Raw genomic sequence first — 23,518 nt, 5'->3', positions numbered from 1 at the left:
TTGTATGTTTAACAATGTGCAACAGATGCTAGAATATCATAAAGTAATCCTGTCTCTTAATAAATGTATAAGCTGAATGTACTGGTGCATACCTATAGTTATAGCACTCCAGGGACTGACAAAGGGGGAATTCCATGAGTTCAAGGCTATCCTGGCCTATTTAGTATGTGCAAAGCCTGCCTGACCTACAAGACTTAGACCTTGTCACAGGCACACATGCACGAAGGGGCAGAGTAAAGAGAAGAGAGGAGTGTGGTGATGTTGTGTCCCCCAAAATATTGTGCACCCTAATAAACTTATCTGGGGTCAGAGAACACAACAGCCACTAGATAGAGAGGCCAGAAAATGGTGGCACACACGCCTTTAATCCTAGCATTCCAGAGGCAGAGATCCTCTGGATCTCTGAGTTCAAAGCCACACTGGAAACAGCTAGGCGTGGTAACAAGAGCCTTTAATCCCAGAAAGTGATGGCAAGAAGCAGAAAGGTATTTAAGGTGTGAGGACTAGAACTAGAGCTGGTTAAGCTTCAGGCTTTCAAGAAGCAGTTCAGCTGAGATCCATTTGGATGAGGACTCAGAAGCTTCCAGTCATGAGGAAACAGGATCAGCTGAGGAATTGGCAAGGTGAGGTGGCTGTGGCTTGTTCTGCTTCTCTGATCTTCCAGCTTTAATCCAATACCTGGCCCTGGGTTTGTTTTTATTAATAAGAACTTTTAAGATTCATGCTACAGAGGAGGAAGAAAGGAAGGGGAGAGGAGATGTTTATGGCTTTGTCGGTAATGAGCTAACAGTACATTAGACCCATACAAGCTCTGTTAGACTGTTAGAAAGCATATACAGTCTGAAGGCCTCATGTTGGAAAAAAACCCCAAGGGCTCTGAGCGCTTGGAAATATACACAAGTCAAAAGCAATGGTTGGAAAGAACAAAACACAGTCTGTCTTGCCGGTGTTCGTACTGGGGGGTCTGTCCTCACTATCACTCGGAGCAAGGCTCCACTTCACACGCATGCTGACTGGTTAGCAAGTCTGAAGAAATTAGTGATGGGAAACGAGTGATCACCAACCTGTCAGAGGAGGGATGAGATGAGAGAGTTACGAGGAAAAAAAAAAACCACCTCCTGACTTGGGTCTCAGACCTAGGGAGCACATTGTTTCTGGGGTGTGGCAACCAGGTGCATCTGATGAGCATTGTCTCCTTTCAAGCAGCAGAAAGGCTGCCAGGGAGCATGTTGATCCCACTGAGCAGGATGATGATATTGCATTCCAACACCCATTTAGTAAGTGTGCACTAGGTATCAGCAGGGTGACTGTGCTCTGGGAGCTGGGCTAGGCTTTGGAGTTATAAACAAGTAAAAGGGGGCAATTTGGAAGAATCATAAGATATCGAAAGAGACAGATCCTTATAAGATGGGTCAGAATAAAGTGAGTGGTAATGCTGGAGAAAGGGATGATGTATTTTAAGTGAGATACTCAAGACAGGAGCCTGACTGGATAGGGCATGTGAGGAAGGCTTTGAAGACAAATGATTCCACAGAGCCAGCAGTGGGACAGACAGTGAGGGAGTATTGGGCTTGGCCAGTGACCTAGGGGTGTGACCAGTGTGCTGGAGTCACCGTGATTCCCGGTTACGAAGAAAACAGATGCCACATCCACAGATGAGGTGATGAGTCCATCAGGGGGAAAGGATGTAAACCTTTTTCTATCCAGACAGAGCGACTGAAGGAGCTGGTGAAGCTTCCCTTTCCTGGGAAGCCCTGGACTCAGCTTAGAAGTTTGTCGCCCTACACTGTGATTGTCAATGGGGCCCTGGCACGTCCTAAGCCCCCGCAGGCTCTGGGGCGGGCTACTCAGCCAGCTGCCCTCGGCCCTTGCTTGTAAGGCTCGAGCATCTACCAAGCTTTGCTGCTCAGCTGCTTTACCTTTGTCAGCCAACACTGGAACTGAGAGCTTCAGAAGATAAAGCCCATCTCTGCAGGAGACAGCAGAGTAAATTCTGTATTATCTGGGTCGCCACAAAACCAAATGACCATGGTGACCCGACTAGAAAGTCCAGAGACTTCCAAGCCAGCCCCTTTCGTCACCTTCTCCAGTCCACATGGCACTGGGCATCGTACCCAGCACAAAAAAGAATATGCACAGTGAAAAGCCCAGAGTCTTTTTGACAATTAAGAAGAAAGGCAGAGAAGGATTGTTTTCTTCTTCCAAAGTCAAAGGTTATGAAGGCCTTTCTTATATGGTGTATTTCTGGAAGACTTGACCACAAGTAAATTCAATTGAATAAATTAGGATTTGCATAGTGCTGTTTGGAATGCTTTGGCAATGGGTGGGCAAAGCCAACTAGGTGCCGTCTCTGAGGAACACAGAGCTCTGATAGCAGAGACACAGTCTTAAGAGGAGGCTGGTGAAGTGCTGTAACCTTTGAGAGGAGGAATTGATTTCTCCTAACCTGGAGAAAGAGGCAAGAGGAAGGAGCTTCCCAAAGAAGGTGGTATTTTAGTGGGGAACAGGGGTGTGTAAATACTTGAGTGGAATTCAAGCAGATGTCAATGACAGTGGGGATGAGGTGGATATCATTCTAGACAGGGAGGACAGGAAAGTTAAAAGTCCCAAGTGGGCAAGGGAAGGATCTGGGAGCCCCTTGAGATCAGAAATGTTTCCTTTTATTTTGATATCCTCAAATATCAACCTGGTGGTTCAATAAATACCCAGCAAGTCCATGAATGCACAAATGAATAAAGAAAAAGTGGTTTGATTTAGTGGAAGCTTCGGGAACATGAAAGGAGTAATGAGAAATAACGTTGCCAAGGCCACACCTTGAACGGATGTGGGCTTGATTCTGTGGGGAATAGAAGAGACACTGAGAGGGTATGGACTGAGCTAGGACACGATGAGAGCTATACTTCAGGTAGATTAACCTGATAGCGAAGACTGATTCAGTGAGGCAGAGAGACCGTTCGGGAGGTTATTGCTGCAGTCCCAGCAATAGGTAATAAGTGCCTGAATTAGGGCAGTGGCCATGGGAGCAGAGGAGGGGACAGATGTGAGAGATCACAGGAAAACAGAATCAACAACAGACTGGGTGTTGGCAGGGAGGAAGAGGGGGACACATAGAACATGGGGAGCCTTTGAGCCTGGTGACGGGAAGGATATTGCGATACCATTAAGGAAAATAAATGGCCCAGGAGGTGGTACTGAGTTCAGAGGAAAGATGATGAACAGTGTCTTATACACTAAGATGTGGTAATACACTTGTTTCTACCTGTAGTGTGGATCAGGCTTTACCAGAAACACTCGTGGGAATGGTAGGTGGGCTCCCAGAGCCCGGCAGGGGCAGCATTGCATTTGAATGGACAAGGTCAAGACCCAAGCCATTTTCTGAGTGCTGATTTTACAGACAAACTTCAATGGTACTTTACACAGAAACTATTTTTGGAAAAAAAATATTCTGTTTTAATAAAGATTTGAGATAAAACTTGCTGGCATTCTTGCTTTTCCTCATTATTAATGAATTAGGAGATACTCAGAGCTAATAAAAAAGCACATAAAAGACTCATAAGCATCCTTCAGATCTCCTTTATCAGTCAGTCACTTTCATTTTATAAAGCTAGAATTTCCAGTTTATAAATATTGCAGAAGGGCAGAATTTGACTGGAGTTTTAACATGCTATTTTAACAACCATAAAACTATGTTGAATAAGCATTCATCCTCTATAGCCTAGACCTACACCACATAATGCAAAAGAGGAAGAAAAGGAAAGAGAAGGATTTCTGCCCTAAGGAAGACACAGCAGTAGAGAAGATGTACACACACACACACCACACACACACACCAAAAGCTATAAGATCTCACAGTGTGACTTATACCATAAGAAAAATGTAAGCAAGAAAGATGTGGTATCAGTGGTCCAGTCCTGTCTTCAGAGAAGGATTCTGGGAAGAATCACAGATGAGGTAACATCTGACAATGGATTAGGAAGATCATTTTGTGAACAGTGATTGGAAGTCATCCTAAACCAAAAGTGGGTGAAAAAGAAACGAAGATGATTGGTTAGCTGTCACTGGAGACGAAGAGAGAATGAAGTGTCCGATCATGAAAGGCCATATGTCAAACACTAAGAGACATGGGTGTTAGCGCTAAGAATCGGATAAGGTTGGCACTCTAGTTTGGGTTGCCATGGCAGCAATGTGAAGAATGTCTTTGAAGGATTTGAGATGGGCAAGGACCACAGTTAGGATACTGTCACCATCCTTGTGACAGTTAGAAAGATCAGAGAAGATGGAGAGTCCAGAACAAAACACAAAGGTTGGTTTTAGAACATAAAATCAATTGAACTTCTTGATTAATGGAAGAGGAGACACAGATGAAACTCAGATTTCTGAATGATGACATCTGCAGAGGGGAAAAACACAAGAAAAGAAATAGTTTGGGATAAAGAGGACAAAGGGATGTATCTGTATTATTCTGTAGATATGAAATATTATTCTAGGAAAAACTGATCTTTGATAAAAATAAAATCAGGAAAATAGTTTTTTCTTAATGGATAAAAGAACATAAGGCAATTTCCTGGCAGGATGGATGAATGTATAAATAGATTAGAGAAATGGAAAGACAGATAGACAAATAGATGGAATTATGGGTAATCTAGTCATATGCATTTATTGGTATTTAATGAATAATGAAGTTAAGATCTCTGTATCTATAGTGTATATGCAGGTCTTCTGAAAAAATAACTATAGATAGTTACTGAGCTGTGGTTGATTTGACTATTAGTTGTAGCAGGAATATTAAAAGTTCTTATTAATAAAATCAAACCTGAGCCAGGTATTGGGGTGAACTGGAAGATCAAAGAACCAGAACAAGCCACAGCTACCTCACCTCGCCGGATCCTCAGCTGGTCTTGTTTCCTCAGACTGGAGGCCTCTGAGTCCTCATCCAGAATGGATCTCAGCTGAACTGCTACTCGAAAGCCTGAATGTTTAACCAGCCAAATGCTTAACCAGCCAAATGCTTCTAGTTTCTTGTCCTCATGCCTTATATATCTTTCTGCCTCTACCATCACTCCCTGGGATTAAAGGCTCACTTTCTGGGATTAAAGGCGTGAGTCACCATGCTTGGCTGTATCCTTGAACAGATGGATTTCTGCCTCTGGAATGCTAGGATTAAAGGCATGTGCTACCACTGCCATCCTCTTGTTTAATAATGTGGGTTTTCTGTTCTCTGACCCCAGATAAGTTTATTAGGGTACACAATATTTTGGGGAACACAATACCACCACAGTTAGTGGTTTAGGTTGAGATTTCTGAAGCTTCTTTTTGTGTGGTCTAGGAAAAATAAAATGGGTGACACTTCTTTCTGTGAAGTCTAGGAGATTGAAAATGGGTGACACACTGTTCCCAATAATGAGAAACAAGTTTCTTACTGCTGTGGCTGGAATATAAAATGTCCACCACAGAGCTCCTGGGTTAAAGGTGATGGAACCATTCAGTCTGTTCCAATCAATATACTAATTCATTGACTAAGTCACAGCTTATGGGCTGTTAGGAGGTACAATCTGGTTTCAGGAAGAAGGCAACCAAGACAATAACATCACAGGGCATATCTTGTCCCTGGTCCTGTTGACTTTTCTCTGGTTCCTGTCTTTCACCAGTGAGCTCCTTTTTCTACCTGATGCTCAGGGCTACAGCAAGGGATCCAGCTGTCCTTGGGCTGAAACTTCCCAAACTGTGAGCCAAATCAAACCTTCCCTCCTTCAAGTTCTTCACCTCAGTCAGGTCACATAAGCAATACCAATACACTGCTAGATACAAGAATTAGACATGTAAAAAAGAGTACAGTGCAGCACTCAGGAAAGTGACCCTGCCCATCACCTAGACAGCACAGTAGAGCTGGCCCACTGGTTGGAGGTAAGGGTGACCCAGCCCTGATGTTGTGAACAAGGGAAAGCTGTCCCCATTACTCATATGACATGTGGAGGCACCAGTAAAGGAGAGATGCCCTCCCCACCACCCCCTGCCCATCAACACCTGAAACAGGTGGAGCCGGCCCTGGGGTCCTAAGAGTGGGAGGGCTGTCCCTGCCCTTCACGAGCTGTAGCATTCAGGGGAGTGGCCCCTGTCCCTCTCCTGGGAAACACAGTAGAGCTGGTCCTGATGGTATAGGTGTGGGAGAGCAGACCATGAGGGTGTCGCTCATTGCTGCAAGAGGTGAATTAGCCAGGGCAATGCTGGAGAGCTCATCCTCTCCACAGGAGCTCACCTCTGGTGGTGAGGACAGGGGAGAACTGGCAGGTGGACCAACTCTGTAGCAACCCAGTCTCAGGACCTGGGTTATGACTTGGTCCACTCCAACATCCACCCCATCTATGATTTGCTGGAGCCATGAAGGGACCTCACCCAAAGGTGCAGGATCTCCACAATACGGGGCCACAACGGAATATCCAAGAAGAGGACCAGTGAGGGCCCAGCATCGATAGTGTAGTGGAAACCAGAGGCCTCGAACCAGACCAATGACTCTTTGCAATGAACACTGGCAATAAAGATATATGGACAAAAGGGTTTTACTGTGTGACTCACTGTGTCACACTGCAGCTTCCATGACAAGATTTTTTTTAATTTTTCCCTTTAAAAATTTTTGTTTGCTTGTTTTTCTCTTTTTTTCCTTTTTTTTCTCTTAAATTTTGTTTTATTTAGGGGGTGCAGGGGTGGAGGGCAGATGCAAAGGGACAGGGAAACAAATGGGATCAAGATACATGATGTAAAAGACACAGAATAAATACAAAGAAAAAAAGAGGAAAGCGGGCATGTCCCCTGAGAAAGCCCAGTAGCAATGGCATCCTACTCGCACTAAATATGCACAAACCAAGGTGCCAGCTTCTAAATGCCAATCTTCATTAAAGGCAGCAGTTTCCGTGTAGAAAAGCCTCATTTCAAGCAGGGCAAGAAGAGTTGAAAATTATTGATGGGTAAGAGAACTCTTAAAGAATGGTACATCCAAAGAGCATAGAAGACAGCTTGCAGAAGTACTCACAGGCCAAATAAGAGCAGTCTGAATACCGAAACAATTATAATAAATGTACTACAACCTACAGAATAATACAAGAATCTATCTTTTAAAATCACTTTCAACCCAGTGGGCAGAAAAGCAAATAATCTCAACACACTAAAGGCTGCATGTAAGAAGTCCACAATAAAGGACATACTCTATGATTTAAAAAAAAATCAACTAACAGGTGTTCCCCTAAGATGAGGACTAAGACAAGAATAGCCCAATCTCACTGCTCCTATTCAACATAGTACTAGAAGTCACAGCCAGAGCAATTAGGGAAGAAAAAGAAAAGATATCTAAGGCATTCCAAATGAAGAAGTAAAACAGTAGTTGTTTGCAAATACCGTGATCTTTTATCCTAAGTGATCATGACTCCATTAAAAAGCTATAAGAACTATAACCAAATCCAGGCTAGTGTCAAGATACAAATTTAACATACATATGTGACTTGGTTTTTTTTTTTATTTTATTTAGATTTACTGTTTATGTGTAGAATTGTTTTCCTGCAGGTATGTATGTGAGCCTTATGTATGCCTGGAGCCAGTGGAGGCCAGAGAACAGCATGGGATCCCCTGGAACTGGAGTTGTAGATGGTGGTGTGCTACTAGGTGGTTTCTGGAAACTGAACCTGAGTCCTCTGCAAAAGCAGCAAGTGATCTTAACCACTGAGCCATCCGCTGACTGTATACCATAACAATGAACTACCCCCAAAGGGAATTAGAGGAGCAACTCCATTTACTTAGCATAAAAAAGAATTTTAAAAAGTAGGAATAACTCAGAAGGTGAATGTCTATGCTGAAAAGTATAAAACATGTAAAAAATTTAAGCAAAACAGAAAATGGAAAAGCATCTCCCCTTTACATATTTAAAAATGTAACATTAAAATATCCAACTGGCACAATATAATTTCAATTCAATATAATTTCCATCACAATCCTAGGCTTGTTACATAAACAAAAAATAACTCTAATATTCATATGGATCTAGAGATGATAAATAGCTGTGGCAGTTGTTATATCGTCAACTTGCCACAACCGAGGATCACCTAGGAAGAGTCTGAACAAGAAAATACCCACATCAGGTTGGCCTGTGTCTGTGTCTGTTTGTCTGTGCCTGTGTGCCTGTGTCTGTCTGTCTGTGCCTGTGTGTCTGTGTCTGTCTGCCTGTGCCTGTGTGTGTGTGCCTGTGTCTGTGTGTGTGTGTGTCTGTGTGTGTGTCTGTGTGTGTGTCTGTGCCTGTGTGTGTGTCTGTGTGTCTGTGTGTGTCTGTGTGTGTGCCTGTGTCTGTGTGTGTGTGTGTCTGTGTGTGTGTGTGTCTGTGTGTGTGTGTGTGTGTCTGTGTGTGTGTGTCTGTGTGTGTGTCTGTGTGTCTGTGTGTGTGTGTGTCTGTGTGTGTGTGTCTGTGTGTGTCTGTGTCTGTGTGTGTGTCTGTGTGTCTGTGTGTGTCTGTGTGTGTGTCTGTGTCTGTCTGTGTGTGTGTCTGTGTCTGTGTGTCTGTGTCTGTGCCTGTGTGTGTGTCTGTGTCTGTGTGTCTGTGTCTGTGTGTGTCTGTGTCTGTGTCTGTCTGTGTGTGTGTGTCTGTGAGTGTGTCTGTGTCTGTGTGTGTGTCTGTGTGTCTGTGTGTGTCTGTGTGTGTGTCTGTGTGTCTGTGTCTGTCTATGTCTGTGTCTGTGTCTGTGTGTGTGCCTGTGTCTGTGTGTGTGTCTGTGTCTGTCTGTGTGTGTGTCTGTGTCTGTGTGTCTGTGTCTGTCTGTGTGTGTGTTTGTGTGTGTCTATGTCTGTGTCTGTGTCTGTGTGTGTGTCTGTGTCTGTGTGTGTGCCTGTGTCTGTGTGTGTGCCTGTGTCTGTGTGTGTGTCTGTGTGTCTGTGTCTGTGTGTCTGTGTCTGTCTGTGTGTGTGTCTGTGTGTGTCTGTGTCTGTGTCTGTGGGAGGTTACCTTGTCAGTTGAGATGGGAGGACCCACCCTGAATATAGGCAGCAACATGTCATGTGCCACGCCCTAAATATTCTAAGGGGGAAGAAAGGCAGCTGAGAGGAAGTGAGCAAGCAAGCAGGGGTGTGCTTATTCTCTCTTGACCATGGACGTGATGGTCACATGCTTTCAGTTCCTGCCTTGACTTCCCCACAATAACGGGACTGTAACCTGGAAGTTATAGTAACCAGGACTGTAACCAGGAAGTATAAGGTGAAATAAACCCTTTTCTCCCTTATAGTGACCTCTGTCAGGCCATTTTAGCATCGTAACAGAAATAAAAATAGAAAAACAGACAAAGCAGCATTGAGAGAGAATAAACCTGGAAGCATTGTGTCTCCTTATTTCACAAGACATCGTGAAGTTATAGCGTTCAGTTAGGTAGATATACAGACCGTGGGGAGGAACCAGCTCTAGAATAACTGATCTCTAGCGTAGGCACAGAGAACACCTGTGGTCTCTTTAACAACAGTGGAAAAGCAGGGTGGCCACAGGTAAAAGACCTAAGTCAGACCCTTGTTCTCCACAGTGTAGGAGAATGAATTCAAATCAGCTCCGAGTGAACGAAGACCTGAGTGCAGACACAGGTCACTAGAAGAAAAGGCACCACGAGAGGAGAGCTTAGAGCATCGGCCATGGCAGTGATTTTGGGAAGACATTGAAAGTACAAAGAACAAAATGAAGACGAGACTAAGAAGATCAGCACCTTCCACACAATAAACCAAATACTCAGCGAGGGCAACGTGCAGGCTGAGAGAAAGAGATTCTGTTGGGTTTTTTGTTTGTTTAAGAGAAAAATATTTGCAAACCGTATATCCAAAGAGGAGTTCATACCCAATACATGCAACTCAATTTGGGTATTTTTTAACATTATGACCTGACAAATGTGGCTGAGAATCTAAATAAATATTTCTCCAGGTAAGACATCCATGTGGTCCTGGGGACGTGACCCAGTGGGAGAAGCATGCACCATGCACCCACCAAGCATGAGGACAAAGAGTTCAGAACCCAGAACATGTATAAGTGCCAAGCACCACATGACAGCCTGACCATAATCCCAGAACTCGGCAGCCAGAGATGGGGATCCCCAGGCAAGCTGGGTAGACGCACAAGCCAAAGCCGTGAGCGCTGGGTTCAGGGGAGAGCCTGTCTCAAAAATAAGGTGGAGAGGAGTCTAGAAAGATACTTAATGCCAGACTCTGGCCTTCGCAGACATACACACATACAGCACACACTCACACAACATACACTCATATAAAGCACACAACACACACACACACACACACACACACACACACACACACACACACTCTTCAGTCAGTGACTCATGGCCAAAGCAGGGAATTATAACTGGTGGGAACATTGAGAGTAAAGGATGGCTGAGTTGTAATTACGAACACACAACAGCTGTGACTGACTGCATGGAACCTGAAAAATAAAAAAAGAAGAAAGCAAGGGAAAGTAACTTGAGACCGAAGGGGATGAATTGGGAGGGAGGTGTCTGTGACAGTGGAGGGGGGGTAAAAGATAATGGGAGGCAAATGGAATCACAGTGCATCATACAAGTATGATATTGTCAAAAAAATTTGAAAATTCACTGCTGTAGGAACATAAACTTTTATAGGCATAAATACTCCTTTAAAAGAACACAGACTGCCTGGGGGGCCTCCCAAACACTTCAAGCTCATCGACTGTCTCACTTATCCAGAGGGCCTGATCCAGTTCCATGGGGGCTCATCAGCTGTTGGTTCATAGTTCATGTGTTTCCACTAGTTTGGCTATTTGTCCCTGTGCTTTCTCCAATCATAGTCTCAACATCTCTTGCTCATACAGTCCCTCTTCTCTCTCACCAATTGGACTCCTGGAGCTCCACCTGGGGCCCAAAATTAAATTAAATTATAAAATTTAAAAAAAAAAAGAACACAGACGACCAGGCAATGGTGGCACACACCTTTAATCCCAGCGCTCAGGAGGCAGAGGCAGGTGAATCTCTGAGTTTGAGGCCAGCATGGTCTACAGAGTGAGTTCCAGGACAGCCAAGGCTACACAGAGAAACCCTGTCCAAAAAACAAAAACAACAACAACAATAACAAAAAGAACACAAACAAGTACAGAAGAATTAAGGAGCTGGAAAATAATCAGTGATTACCAAAACTAATGAGTAAGAAACCGAAACCGACAAAAGACATTTCCTATGCCCTGGAAACTCTTTTCTTTATGAATTTCTAGGATGTCACAAGAGAAGAAACTGCGCCTTAACAGAAGTTAGAGCTAGCAGATGCTATGTTAAGCAAATAATCAAAGTTAATATCAGCAGCATCTGGACAAACTGACATCATTGGCTGCCAAATGGTATTCCAGCCAGAAAATAAAAAACTCCCAGCCTGAGGAAACATTAAACTGTAGAGACAACAGCCCTCTAGGAGGTCGAATACAGAAAGATACTATGTTTCATCTTGCTGCTGGACTCCCTCCCCTGTCCCAAACCCTTCAGTGGTCCACTTGTGTTTTAAAAACGACAGGAAGGAGTCAAATCACACAACGGGGCCCACGTGGCAGGTTTATTGAGGGGAGGGGAGAGAAGGGGCAGAGAAGGGGGCGGAGACCAGTCCCTGGGGATGAGAGTGAAGGAAGAGGAAGAGATTGGAGGTCAGCAAGGAAATGTAGTGAATGCCCACAGGGGGTGCTCTTAGTGGCTGCAGCTGAGGATATATCCTGTCAGGACCCTAAGGGCAGGCCAGTACAGATGCCTAAATGCTAACACCACTACCTTCTTAACATCAATTACAGGCACAGGTCACTGGGTCCAGGAGACATCGGAAACCCACAGGGGAGTGGTTGCATGTCCTGCACAGTGCTGTTTGTGTCTGTTCTCCTTAGTCAACGCCTCCCCTGGGAGTGGGGGAGTGGGTATGTAATCCACTTTCCTGTCCTCACTGGAATCTGGCCTGGGGAGAAAGACCTGGAAGGATTTTAATGCTGGAATCCTGGCCTTGGCATCTTTGCAGCTGAGTGGTATTACCAAAGTCCTCTCTTCATTTTATCAGTCCATCAACAGCAGTGACAACACTTCTCCACGGAGGATTAAGGGACATGATGATTGCAAAGAGAAAGGAAGAGGTTGGTCAGCATTCCTTGCTCAGTGACAGACATACAGGGGCACCCAGGAAGCCTGGGACAGCAAAGCAGGGTCACCATAGTCAAAACTGTCAACTAGACAGGACCTAGAACTACCTCAGAAGGAGTTGTCTTGGTTAGGTTAGTTTCTTGTCATGTCTGTGAGAGATTTTCATGCTCAGGTTGAGGCAGGAGGACCACTGTATGTGGCACCATTTCATGGACCGGGATCCTCTGCTGGATAAAAAGAAGAAAATAAGCCAGTACCAGAATGCATCACTCTGCTTCCTGACTACGGATGAAGTGTGAACAGCTGCCACAGACTCTGGCCACCATGAATTCTTGGAACTATGGACCAAAGTAAACTCTTCCTTAACTTATTTTTGTTAGGGCATTATAGCCACAGAAAACACAACCAAAAGAAAAAAAAAAAAAAGACAAAACAAAAATCAAACAAACAAAGCCAAACAAGCCAACCAAACATAAAAAACAAGTAAATACCGGAAAGTAAGGCTGTTTAGCTGCCGCTTTGATAAACCTGACCACATGGTTGTTCAGCTTTTGGAATTGGTTTGTTGGAAGAACGTGAAGGAAATTGGAACTTTGAGCTCCAGAAGCTCTGGAGTCCTGGAGCAGAGCAGAAATGGGCCATTCAGATGGGACTTTCTAAGATCAGAATACTGAGAGTAATATAGACCATAGAGACAGTCTTAGTTAGGGTTCCTAATCCTGATAAAATACTGTGACCAAAAGCAACTTGGGGAGGAAAGGGTTTATTTCATCTTCTATTTCGTGTTAACAGGCCACCATCCAGAGAAGTCAGGGCAGGAAACTGAAGGCAGGAATCTGGAGGCAGAAACTGATGTATTGACCATGGAGGAATGCTGCTTACTGGCTTGCTTCTCCTGGCTTGCTCAGCCTGCTTTCTTATAGAACCCAGGACCACCGGTCCAGACATGGTACTATCCACAGTGATTGAGCCTTCCTGAATCAATCATCAATCAAAAATATTCCCTACAGATTGCCTACAGGCCAATCCTATGAAGGCGTTTTTTTTTTAAATCAAGATTTCTTCTTCCCAGATGACCCTAGCTTGGGTCAAGCTGACATAAAAATTAGCCAGTTGTAAGGCCTAGCTCATAAGGTTCAGAGAGAAACAAAGACTCAGAAACTGGGCCACATACCATTCATGTTCTGGTAAAGACTCTGGTTACATCCCACTATATCCTGAGTATTTAAGAAAACTGAATTTAAAAGTAATGGAGTGACTTATGTAGGAAGGGAGATTTCAAAGCAGGATATTTATCAGTCTGGTGGCCACTACTTATTTCTCTCATTCAGGTCTATCGTGAGAGCAAGAAAAAAGGAAGAGAGAGAAAGGGAGAGAGAGAGATTTAAAGCACGCAGTTTGATGAGGAAAACATGTGACTGAATTTAAGCTTACAGAGAAGGCAGGCTTGATATTAACTGATCATCTGCTTAACATATTGACACTGAAACTTCAACTGTTAAAAACAGAGCTCAGCAGATTAATAAGAAACCTGGTGCTTTACACTGGGACAGCAGGAAAGTTATCATGAGGGCAAGACTCCATACACCAGAGCTCCATTTAATGAAAACCCAAATTCATTAAAAAGGAGAGAACCTAAAGGAAACAGAAATGATGCTGAAGGGGGGTCCTGATCTCTAAAAGTTGTCTAGAGAATTTTTCCCCAGAGTCAGCATGCAGAAGCTGTTGGGACTCTGGTCTGAGAGGCAGCAACTGAAGCATCATCTATGGGCTACTGCTTTTGCAAGCATAAAAGATGCATAATAGAAGTCATGGACGCTTGAACTGTGATTCCAAGGAGCTTTTGACACCAGGCAATGTGTGGCAGGGTTGTCATCCTAAAAGTAGGCACAGAAAGAGTACTACATGAAGCTGTGAAGGTGAAGCCTGAATTATAATGAAGACTGAAGGATGTTGCCAATGCTAGGACCATGAGAGGACCACCATGAAAAGCTACAGGTCTATAGAAAAGCCAGACCAAGAGACTGTGTGTGCCATGGGTGGCAGAGCTAGAAAGATGAGCTAACCCAAGCCCATTAAAACCAAGACAACTCTATTACTGTCTTCCCATCCCAGACATAGAACTGTGGGATTTGGTTTTTGGTGGTACAGGGACTCATAACTAAGTTACAGGAACTCATAACTAAGTGACCATCTTAAGCCTTAGATGAGACCTGGATAAGCCTTCTATGAGACCTTGACTTTGGACTTTTAAACAATGTAGGATCTTTGGAAGACTCTAGGGACTTTCACAAATTGGAGATTTAACCTCTAGCCATGCCTGAGAGGAATCATGTAGATTAAGATTAAGAATCATGTAGATTAAGCCATACCTTTGAAGCACTTTTGATTAGGATGAAGAGCTGCCCACCATGCATGGCACTATTCCCTTCAATGTCCTGAACAGAATAAAAAAGGAGAAGTGAGATGATCGTAAGCATTCATTGCTCGCTGTTTCTGACAACAGATCCAATGTGACCAGTCACCTCAAGCTCCCATGACTTGTCCACCATGGTGGACTATGCCTGCGACTCTGAGGCAAAGCAAACCTTTCTTCTATTAAGTTGGCTCTGTTAAGATATCTTATCACAGCAACAAGACGAGTAACTGATACAAGGGTGTGTTAGTTACCTTCACTTCCATTATCAAATGTCTAACAAGAAGTAACAGAAGGGAGGAAGGGTTTATTTGGCTCACATTTTAAGGAAATACATGCCATCATTGTAGCAGCAGGATCACGAGGCAGCTGGTCACATTGCATTTTAATCAGGAAGTAGAGAGTAGACAGGAAATGGAGCCACACTGTGAAACCTCAAGGCCTGACCCCAGTGGTCTACTTCTCCCATCCTAAAGATGCCACAACCTTCCAAAACAATACCCCCAGCTGGGGACCAAGCACTCAAACACAGGAGCCTATGAAGGATTTTCTATATTCAAAGCACAACACAGTGTTGATAAAATTAAAGACATGATAGAGACTAAGACACCCACTGTTAGAGTATCAAGGCCAACACATGTAAGACAATTGTACAGTGACAAGGAGCGAACACCAAGCCCTCCAGGTTTCACTTCCAACAGCAGCATTTACTGTTAGTCGCATGGGTCTTCCTGAGATCAGCATTCTGCCCTCAAGGAAAGAAGGACCACACATCTTGTATTCCTCTGCCAGCTGGGTGGTGGTGGCTCACCTTTTAATCCCAGCGCTGAGGAGGCAGAGGCAGGCAGATCTCTATGAGTTTGAGGGCAGCCTGGTCTACAAAGTTGAGTTTCAGGACAGGTGCAAAGCTACACAGAGAAACCCTGTCTCGAAAAACCAAAAAAAAAAAAAAAGAAAGAAAAGAAAGAAGAGAGAGAGAGAGAGAGGAAAGAAGGAAGGAAGGAAGGAAGGAAGAAAGAAAGAAAGAAAGAAAGAAAGAAAGAAAGAAAGAAAGAAAGAAAGAAAGAAAGAAAGAAAGAAAGAAGAAAATGCCTGTGCCAAAATATTACCCCCTTGTCCCTGGTAAATTCCAACTTGTCCATGTAGCCCTCCCTGATTTGGTTTCTCCTTTTTCTCTCCTGGTCTCTCTGCATTAATCTGAGAGTATCTGTGTGTCTGTCTCTGTTTCTTTCTAATATATATTATGTATCATATATATCCCAAGACAATCTAGGTTTCTAACAAATGTACCCATGACAAGAAAGTATTATGTATTTCCCCATTAAAAAAAGAAAGGAAGGAAGGGAGGAAAGAAGGAAGGGAGAGAGAGAGGAGGGTAGAAAGGAAGGGAGGGAGGAAGGAAAGAAGGGAGGGAGGGAGGGAGGGAGGGAGGGAGGGAGGGAGGGAGGGAGGGAGGAAACAATAGACAAGCCAAACTTCTCTGACTTTTATAGAATGACTAATGTTCTGGGTTTCTTCTTTTCTTTCTTTTTTCCAGACAACATTTCACAATGACCAGAAACTGGCCAAGTAGATTAGGAGGGTTGACCAGCAAACCCCAGGGATGTATCTGTATCTACTGCTGTGTGATATTTTGATTGTATTCTGACAAACAAAGCTTGTTTGGAGTCAGAGGGCAGAGCTAGTCACTAGCTGATCAAAATTAAAAATAGATGTTTGGAGGACTGTAAACAGATAGGAGACAAGTAGTAAGGTGGGACTGAGAGAGGATCTGAGCCCTTTTGGAGGAAGGAACGAAAGAGGTAGGAGGCAGCTGGTGGCTGCTCCCCTGCTTCTCTGATCTTTCAGGGTCTTACCCCAATATCTGACTCTCGATTTTTTTATTGATAAAAAATAATTAGAATAAAAGCCTCAATCTACCTTTCCAGCACTGGGATTACAAGCACATGCCACTGGGAATGAGTTTTACGTGGGTTCTGGGAACTGGACTCGGGTCTTCAGGCTCTCGAGGTAAGTACTTTACAAACTGACCCATTTCCATAGCCACAGGTACTAGTTCTCTTGGCAACTGCAGGGCGATCACCTTGCCAGGATAGCCAGCATGCTTTCTGCCAGCACAGCCACACCTCTCCATCTCCTGCTCACTCTCCCTCCCAACCCAAGAAAAATAACGTGCAAGAGTCCCAAGTACTTCAGATGGATCAAGGGATTTGGAGCCAGTGAGAGACCATCAGCTTGGATCCCACGGGCTCAAGAAAAGCACCCCGAGCTCCACTCACCTCCTCCCTCAAGGGCTTTCTCTCTCACAGTTGTTGCTGGAAAATTTTTCTCCAGCTCCTGCCACCAAGTCCCACCAGTCCCAGAGCCCACTTATAAAATAAACACACAAACTCTTATATTATTTAAACTGCTTGGCCATTAGCTCAGGCCTGTCATTGTCTAGCTCTTACTCTTATATTTAGCCCATTTCTATTAATCTTTACTTTGCCACATAGCTTGTGGCTTACCGGTACTTTACATCTTCCTTGTCCTGATGGCGGCTGGCAAAGTCTCTCTCTGACTCAGCCTTCCACTTCCCAGCTTTTCTTTTCCTTGTTCCGCCTATACTTCCTGCCTAGCCAATGGCCAATCAGTGATTTATTTACTGACCAATCCGCAACACACTTGACATACAGACCATCCCACAGCACTTCCCCTTTTCTTTTCTTAAAAAGGAAGGTTTTAACTTTAACATAGTAAAATTACATATAACAAAACAATTATCAAGCAAGAATTACAGTTACAATATTAAAGAAGAGATCCTATCTATCTTATATTTGTAAGTTTAAGGTTTTATATCTAACTTATCTTTTATTATAACTAAGGAAAATTGTAAGTATCTAGTCTTTAACCACATCAAAGACCTCAGAAGGATATACTACTACCTGAGAAATGGAGAAGGATATAAGCAACTTTTAGGAGTCTTGTAGGGTAGACAGAGACAGCTGGCAGCCTGGACAGTCATTCAAAGTTCTCTTGTAAAGTTGGGGCATCTGTCTTCAGCCCACAGGCCTAGAGTCTCTTATTTACTTTTCTCTGTGTCTTGTAGAATGTCTGGCAGTTTTCTCTGCAAAGCAGGAACCTGAAGGACCATTTTGTCAAGCAAAGTTCAGTGGTCACCTTCTTATGGGTCCTGCATGTCCAGTTGATCAAGCAGTCCAGGCAAGAACAGTTTCTTGCCCAAATGGCTATTTTTGTCAAGGTGAAGATAAACTCCATATGGAGTGTCTTCGATGCCCATACTCCTCTCTGAAGTAAATCGGTGATGTCAGGAGCAGACATGTCTCATTGTCCAGAAAGTCTAAATTTTTTTAAAAGATTTTAAATGCCATATTCTGTAGGTCTTTGAAGTGTTTGAAGACTACTTATCTATCTGAAATATATCTATGTATACCTAGAAGACTTAACTAACATGGCTACAAATATGATTATCATAGATGACTAACTATTAATCTATTTTTTATTATCCATTACAATTTTAAATGAGTTACATAAACATAATACCTCAAACAAGAATAGAAATATATACAGTATAACAAAATTAAGTTTAAATTTGTATCAATAAACTAAAATCTATAGCAATGTAAAACATTTTAAACAAGTTGTTACTCTTTAAAAGTAGGTTCATTAATCTACCCTTTCATCCTATCATATCTAAACTATCCCCTTTTTTTCTTTAGAAAGAGATTGTATTTATAATCAACCTGCTTTAAATAAAAATATTGGTTTTTGTCTGTCCCACACCAGAGGGCTCTTCTGATTTGGGACATAAGAATCTCTTAACCTTTTTTTTTTTTTTTTTTTTTTAGCAATATGTCTGGGTTTAGAGGGGGAGTGAGCCAATTCCATCTCTAAAGCCAGCTTGGTATATTTGGGAATTTGGGCGTAGCTTCTCTTACTACTTCCTGCTGGAGGGGGGCGCTGTATCTTATGGGGACACGAAGAAAATTTTAGGATCATGGAGTAGTCCATGAGGCTGTATCGTCTGAGCCAGTTGCCTTGAAACCATTCTGAATGTTGAATCATCTGGGCCATGGTGTCACTGGAGACCTTTCAGGGGGTCTGGGCTGGTCAAACCTGATGTATCTTAATCTGGAACAAATCCATAGTCTCTGGCTTTCTGTGGAAACAAAAGCAGAGACTCTTTTCCAAAGCAACATATCCTTATATCCAAATTTTGAAGTCAAGGTACCTTTAAAATATACATTTTGGCATAACTCAACAGCTTTTACAGTCAAATGTTTTTCTGCAGTTACGAATATCAAAGAGAACATAATCCAGATTCTCTGTGTGGTAGTCATCTTTACGTGGCTTATTTTTTTATATTAGCTTGAGCCTATTCCTTTTAAACTGCAGCCTTCTAAGCCTGAAACGGCGCAGTGGCTGCTGGCTCCGCCCACTTCAGCTTCCCAACATGGCGGCGGTCCGCTTTCCGCCAGCTCTGGGAGCCGTAACTCTCAGAAATAGTGGGTCTACACTTTTACCAAAGTAGCGTGTAGCCCAGAAACCTCTTTTTTTGTTTTGTACTAGCAAAGGCTAAATCCACCACACAGTTTAATGTGCTACTTGCAGAGGCCTCATTCCCACCATACTGCAGGTCGAGAGCGCACGCTAGGAACCCGCCAGTAGCTCAAACCGGCAGCTGCCGCTCATTTGAGAGAGACAATTAGGAAGCTGTTTTTAGTTCCGTTTTAGAATCTTTTTTCTAAGTTTTTAGGTGGAAACTCTTGCCACCACGTTGGACGCCATTTGTTGCTGGAAAATTTTTCTCCAGCTCCTGCCACCAAGTCCCACCAGTCCCAGAGCCCACTTATAAAATAAACACACAAACTCTTATATTATTTAAACTGCTTGGCCATTAGCTCAGGCCTGTCATTGTCTAGCTCTTACTCTTATATTTAGCCCATTTCTATTAATCTTTACTTTGCCACATGGCTTGTGGCTTACCGGTACTTTACATCTTCCTTGTCCTGATGGCGGCTGGCAAAGTCTCTCTCTGACTCAGCCTTCCACTTCCCAGCTTTTCTTTTCCTTGTTCCGCCTATACTTCCTGCCTAGCCAATGGCCAATCAGTGATTTATTTACTGACCAATCCGCAACACACTTGACATACAGACCATCCCACAGCACACAGTCCACACTCAGTCCCCTCACTGTGGCCCTGCCTCACTCCTGAATTAGCTTCAGCAGTGTCACACTGACCTGCCTTGCTGACAATCCACCATTTAGAGATTTTTTCACTATGTGCTGGACACAAAGGCTCTTTTTCAGTTCATTGCTCTCTAGTTCTAGGTCAGGCCCAGAACTTGGCAATGCTGCTCATCTCCAACCAGTTCCAGCAGCTTCTAACACATATTATGAAATATTTAAAAGGTGACACAATTATGGAGATAAGAATTTTGAGCTCCTGTGAGAGTTTGAGACCATTGCATGACAACATGCCACCAGCTTGGCAGTATGCAACTGTCCTCATTTGCTAGCTGATGCTCTGTGGGAGAGAAGCCGAGCCTCTCAGTATTCTCTTCGAACACTCAGATGCAGATATGGGTCCCATTTTCCTCATTGACCTCAACCACTGCTTGGACCATTTCTGGACTCATTCAGGTTGATAGCTAGAATTCAGTTCTTTGTTGATTTGGGACTGTCAACAGAAGAATTCCAGAGTATGGAGACCACTCTAGGTTCCTCAGAACCCGGTCCTCTTCATTTGCATGACAGCCTAGAGATTTCCTCATGCTAAATCCCCCTGCCTGGTACTTTGACTCTGTGGTACCAGAAAGAGCTCAAGCCCTTTTAAAAGCACTCGGCTCATCTTACCCTGTGGCCTGACTTGAAGTCAGCTAGTGTAGAACCTTAAGTACCTCTGCAAGATCCCTTCACAGTAGAAGCTCGGTCCACAGCCAGTTGAATGACTGGGAAGAGGGTGAAAGCCACACTGGAGAAGCCTTAGGACCCTCTTGGCATTCTGCCTGTTACTGCATTCTCCCACCAGTCAGGTAGCAAAATGATGCCCCTGGGTACATCTCCACCTCCCACTATCTTCCTGGAGGATGGGTGAATGTGATGTTTATTGCTTCCGTCTGCTTTTCTTACATATGCATATACCCCTTACTAATGTAAAGGCACTTGCATTTTCTAAGCTAGTTCTGCATCTTATTTTCTGCAACTCCATTTGTTGTCTTGGTGAAGGTCATCTGTGTTGATATGTGTACACTAAGCCCCCACCCCACCCCCACCTTGCTTTGTGGATACAGTACTTCACTGCAGTACTATCTCCTGATGTATTCACTATCCTGCTGACTGATGTTTGGATTGTTTTAAACCTCTCTTAATTACAATGATACAGATGTGGATACAGTACTTCATTGCAGTACTATCTCCTGATGTACTCCCTATCCTGCTGACTGACGTTTGGATTGTTTTAAACCTCGTTTACTTACAATGATACAGATGTGACTATTTCTATGTATATCTAAAAGAATTGCTTGGTCATAGAGTGTACACATCTTCTCCTTGGCTGGAGGCCAAGAAATTGGTTTTCAAAGCCATCATACCAATTTGCCCATCCATGCCAGCTGCTATTTACTAGTAACACAAGTGACCGTTTTATTGTACACTTGTTATGTACCAGAAAATAACTTCTGTATATGTACTTCTGTGTTTCATTTTCAGAAACTTAGGAAAAGAAGCATGATCACTATTCTTGTAGTACATTATAGGTACAAAAGCTGAGGCTTTGAGTGGAAGGGATGCCTTTCCAAAGTCACAAAGCTAGCAACAGAGCTGCAATTCTTATCCACCAACCTGGACCCAGAGAGGATGTTCTTGATCACTACACAACAGTGGCCTTCTTCACCCCTTTGAGAAGGAGGCAAGATGCAGAGGCGAAGGGGATGAGAAGACAGAGAAGCTCTGTTATGTGCGTCTCCTACCTATCATGGCCTTCCCCAGCCAGGCATCGCCGGAACTCCACTTACTGGAAAACGGGACCCAAAATCTTACAAGAGAGAAAGAAAAATTCAATTGTAAGACAGTTCTCTACAAATGAGGCCACTGACTGGAGTCGTGTCCTACAAAGACAGGCACACGCTGTATTTGAAGGTCTATCACTTGCCGATGATTTTTGGGAGAGTTCTTTGACTTTCTTACCCTGGGTTTCTTTGTACATAAGATGGGATGGCGGTAATGTCTACTAAACAACTGAAGAGTCAGTTGAGATAACTGAAAACATCTCATACTGAGACTGGCCCGTCACAGCCATTCAGTAAATGCTGGCTAAAGCCTCAGAGAGATGCTGGAGGTATCTGTAGGGCAAGCTGCATCCAACTTTAGAAGGCCGTTTCTTGAGGCCAGGATTTAGAAATGCACATGTGTGGGTCTGTTTACTTTCCAGTTACCTCTTATTAAGAGCAGGGTAAGGTGAGATCTGAATTAGACTAACTCCCCTGATCCAGACGTATGCTCACTGCCAGAAGGGCCATGATAAGCAAGGTTTGATCCTGGCTCTCGGGGCCATTAGCTCCTTCCCTGCCCAACACTCTGTGACAGCCCTCTTAACTTCAGGGCTCTGTGCCTGTTTATTCCCTTGGGACTCGGATCCTTACTGAAAGTCTAACCTCAGAATGGAAGCTCTCAAAACCTGCAAGATAAATGGTCCATGCTGTGTATCTCTCTCTCTTACTTGTTTATTGAAATATTCTATCCTGGGGGAGGAAGGAGGCTCCAGAGTGTTGTGACATTCACTAGTAACATATAAGACTCATGAGTCCCTCCCAGATGTTACATAACCAGGAAACAGTTCTGGAGGGAGGATGAAACTCTCCAGTGGTAGAGCTACATGCAAGCTGTGCAGAAACCTCCAGGGATGCAGCTTTGCTGAACTGTCAGTCACCATCATCACCCACACTGGGACTTTCACGGATACAGCTTTCTGAGTCACTCATGTAAGTGACCTCTCACAATGGGGTAACACAAATAAGCCCATTGGCTCACAAAACTAGATTTGAGTGGGATCGTTTCTTGGTCTGTCTTTGGCGCCCTATCTTGAGTGGAGAGACATTTGTTTATGTCTTCCCATTTCATGATTCTATCCCCATTAAGGAATACTGCTAAAACTGAGAACTTCAGGTGAACGAGGGAGATAAAGTCGCCGAGATGACCTTTCGTACAACCCTAAGCATGGAGGTCAGCCCTGACATAACCAGCTGTGGGATAAACCAGAAGCTCATTGACAAGCTTCACATGATATACACCATGCAGGCACAAAGGAGTGAGATATGAGAAGTCCCAGAAATTAGGAACATGCTCATCCCAAGTCCACCATAGGTTTAGATGTCAGTTCATTCTGAACAGTACTGGCTCTACGAGCCAAAATGAGAAAGAATGGTTGAAATGCCCTGTGCCTTGGCGATGACAACTAAGAGCAGTTACACATACCTCAGTCATGGGGATGACGAAAAAGTTGATATCCCACTGTAGCAATTGGATGGCCTTGCAGACCACTGCTCAGTTCCTAACAACCAGGAGCCATTAGAGACACTGACCACTGAGGTAGGAAGAAGGAAGGGGATGGGTTTGGGGAGATGGACAGTAGAGGTGGAGGTGGAATTGAGGAAGGGATGAAGGCGAGAAGAGAAAGAAGAAAAAGAGGAGCTGGGTACTATGCAGAGAGATGAGGAAAAGGAGGTCCTGATTTTTATAAGCAAGCCTCGGGACCCTTCCCTCTCAATGAGGGAATATGGTGTGGTGTTAAGATGAGCTTTAATGGATACAAATGGAGAAATGAAGTGGCTGCTCTCAGGGCTTCTGCCTTAGAACTTCTGCTGTGATTGAGCTGAGATACCGTGGTGCTGGTCTTCTGGATGCAGGATGCTGCCTTCAAATCCAGCCTGGGAGAAGTAGCTCCAAGTGACAAGCTACC

Source organism: Peromyscus eremicus, chromosome 3 (assembly GCF_949786415.1).
Source record: "Peromyscus eremicus chromosome 3, PerEre_H2_v1, whole genome shotgun sequence".
NCBI lineage: Eukaryota > Metazoa > Chordata > Mammalia > Rodentia > Cricetidae > Peromyscus > Peromyscus eremicus.
This window is presented reverse-complemented; position numbering follows the sequence as displayed.